The sequence below is a fragment of the Chrysochloris asiatica genome, unplaced genomic scaffold (genome assembly GCF_000296735.1).
Source record: "Chrysochloris asiatica unplaced genomic scaffold, ChrAsi1.0 scaffold00070, whole genome shotgun sequence".
NCBI lineage: Eukaryota > Metazoa > Chordata > Mammalia > Afrosoricida > Chrysochloridae > Chrysochloris > Chrysochloris asiatica.
Window position 1 is genome coordinate 14,797,062 of NW_006408588.1, and position 3,507 is coordinate 14,800,568.

Below are 3,507 nucleotides of genomic sequence, written 5' to 3' on the forward strand. Positions count from 1 at the left end.
CACTTAACAACAACAACAACAACAACAGAGACTAATGGAAAGTTCCAGCAACCAGGCGAATGCGTAATCAAGAAAACACAGCTAAATCCCAGCAAGAGAGCTTTGTGGTATTTTAACATACCCTGATGCCACTGCCTGCCCCTCTCCAGCTCCAGCTCAGCAGTGCCTTGCAGACAGCAGCTCACATTGTCACTATAGGTACTGACCCTGGGAGGGAGTTAAACCCGACCTTACAAAGAATTGTAATTGTTTATTCTGACCTGCCAACTGACTCCTTAGAGAATCCTCTCACTGTCTCACCTAATGCTGAACTCACTCAGTGCTGCGGTGGCTACCCGGGAGGCATCTGTCTAAAATACAGTAAGAGCTGTGAAATTCTGAACGTATGTAAGGCAGAAACCTATCAGAGAGAAAACTCAAATATTTTCTGCTAAAATGAGCAATAGATTGCACCTGTTAAAAGCAGAAAACTTGCAAGACCCAGAAAAACAAGGCAGACCCGTTGAGTTCCAACCCTCACAGGTTTTGCTATATTTAAAGCTGCGGCTTCGGCCACCGGATAACTGATGGGAAAAAAATAGACTAACCAAAAACTTCAGGAGGAAAGACTGGAGAACGAGATGCTTTGGAGACTAAGAGATTTGAAAAGCTCTGACATATCGTCATTCTCAACTCTGACTGACCTTTAACCTCTGTCTGATCTTCAGGGTCTGTATCAGAAAGAAGTGAAGGCTAAGGTAGAGCTACAAACTACCTGGCTGATTCATGAAGGTATGCTCAAACACACACACAGAGCTCCTTTGCAAAAACAGCGAGACTTTTGCTATTGTTGTTCAGGTCTATAAGGACATTTTTTGTTCCATCATTAGCTTATCACTAAACAAACAGAGTAGAGACTTCAGTGACTACACAAAAAATTGGTCTGTATTATCCTGGAGTAACTAAGGCAGGAGAGTCAGGAGGAGGAAATGGAATAAATGGCTAATTTCCTCCATGAACAACTTTCATGACCTCCTTTGTCATGAAATCCAGAACTGGACAGTACCCAGCTACAATTACTCAACATTTTGGTCAAAGACTTTATAAAAGAATGTTGATCCAAAAGGGGGGAGGGGTATGTGAAACAGAGTTCAAAACTCTCATGCGTTGTAGATTGAATTGTGACCCCCCCCCCAAATTTTTTACTTTGACTAAACCTTGAAGCAGTTGTTCGAACAGAACATGGGAACACTGAATGTTTTAAAATTGGGAAAGGTGTGAGACAGGGTTATATTCTTTCACCATACTTATTCAACCTGTATGCTGAGCAAATAATACGAGAAGCTGGGTTCTATGAAGAAAAACGTGGCATCAGGATTGGAGGAAGACTCATTAACAACCTGCGATATGCAGATGATACAACCTTGATCACTGAAAGTGAAAAGGACTTGAAACATTTACTTATGAAGATTAAAGAGCACAGCCTTCGATATGGATTACATCTCAATGTCAAGAAAACAAAAATCCTCACCACTGGACCAATAAACAACATTCTTATCAATGGAGAAAAGATTGAAGTTGTCAAGGACTTCATTCTTCTTGGATCAACTATCAACACTCACGGAAGTAGCAGTCAAGAGATCAGACGACATATTGCACTGGGCAAATCTGCTGTACAGGAACTTTTTAAAGTGATGAAGAGCAGAGATGTCAGCTTGAGGACTAGGGTGCGCCTGACCCAGGCCATTATGTTTTCAATAGCCTCATATGGATGCGAAAGCTGGACAGTGAATAAGGAGGATCGTAGAAGAATTGATGCCTTTGAGTTGTGGTGTTGGAGGAGAATACTGAAAGTGCCATGGACTGCCAAAAGAACCAATAAATCTGTTTTGGAAGAAGTGCAGCCAGAGTGCTCCTTGGAGGCCAGGATGGCTAAGCTTCGTCTCTCCTACTTTGGACATATTGTCTGGAGGAAACAATCGCTGGAGAAGGATGTCATGCTGGGTAGGGTGGAGGGTCAGAGAAAAAGAGGAAGACCCCCAACGAGATGGATCAGCCAGGTGGCATCATTGATGGACTCAAGTGTGGCAGCGGTAGTGAGGTTGGCCCAGGATCGAACATTGTTTCGTTCTGCTGTGCATGGGGTTGCTATGAGTCGGTTCTGACTCGATAGCACCTGACAACAACAACAACAAACCTTGATTCTCAGTATTATGTAAATATCCTCCATTTTGTGATTTGATGTAATTATCCTACATGTTATAAATTCTAACCTTTATGATGCTAATGATGTAGGGTTTGCAACAGTTATGTTAATGACTCCACCACTCCTCTGTCAGTTTGTCATACAGCAGTGTCTTACAGTTCCTGTGATGCTGGACGCTATGCCACCTGTATTTTAAATACCAGTGGGATTACCCATGGTGGACAGGTTTCAGCATAGAAAGAAGGAGAAGCAGACCAGTCCTGGTGTTTCGCCACTGAAAACCTTATGGATAGCAGAGAAACATAGTCAGATATAGTGATGGAGGATGAGCATCTCAGGTTATAAAGCACTCAAAATGCCACTGGAGAAGATCAGCTGCCTCAAAGTAGAGTTGACTGCAATGATGTGGACAGAGTTAAACTTTCTGGACCTTCATTTATTGATGTGGCACAACTCAACATGAGACAAAACAGCTGTAAACATTCCTTAATAATTGAAACAAAGAATGAATATAGGAAAATTAGAACGTGTCAAAAATGAAACGGAACTCATACAGGTCAATATCCTAGGTATTAGTCAGCTGAAATGGACTGGTATTGGCCATTTTGAATCAGATAATCATAAGGTTTACTATCCCAACAATGATGAATTCAAAAGGAATAGCGTCACTTTAATCATCAAAAAAACATTTCAAGATCTATCTTGAAGTACAATGTTGTCTGTAGGATAATATCCATACATCTCCAAGGAAGATCATAATTATTCAAATTTACACACAAACTACTAAAGCCAGTGATGATGAAATTGATCAAACATGAATTGATAATTATTGGTGACTGGAATGTGAAAGTTGGAAACAAAGAAGAAAGGATCTATAGTTGGAAAATATGGCATTGGGGATATAAATGATGCTGGAGATCACATGACAGAATTTTGCAAGACCACTGACTTATTCACTACAAATACATTTTTAACAACATAAAAGGTGACTGCAATTGAACTTCACCAGATGGAATCTACACGAATCAAATTGACTACATCTGTGGGAAGAAATGATGGAGAAGCTCAATATCATCAGCCAAAACAAGGCCACGGACAGACTGTGGAACAGACCATCAATTGTTCATATGTAAGTTCAGGCTGAAGCTAAAGCAAATTATAACAAGTCCAGGAAAGTCAAAATATGACCTTGAGTATATCCCACCTGAAAGATCTGATATGTTAGATGTTAATGACCGAAGACCAGAGGAATGGGACTCAGGATTCCACCTAAGGTCCTATAGTCTGTAAAGGCTTTGCATGAGGCCTATTTCACTGGGCAA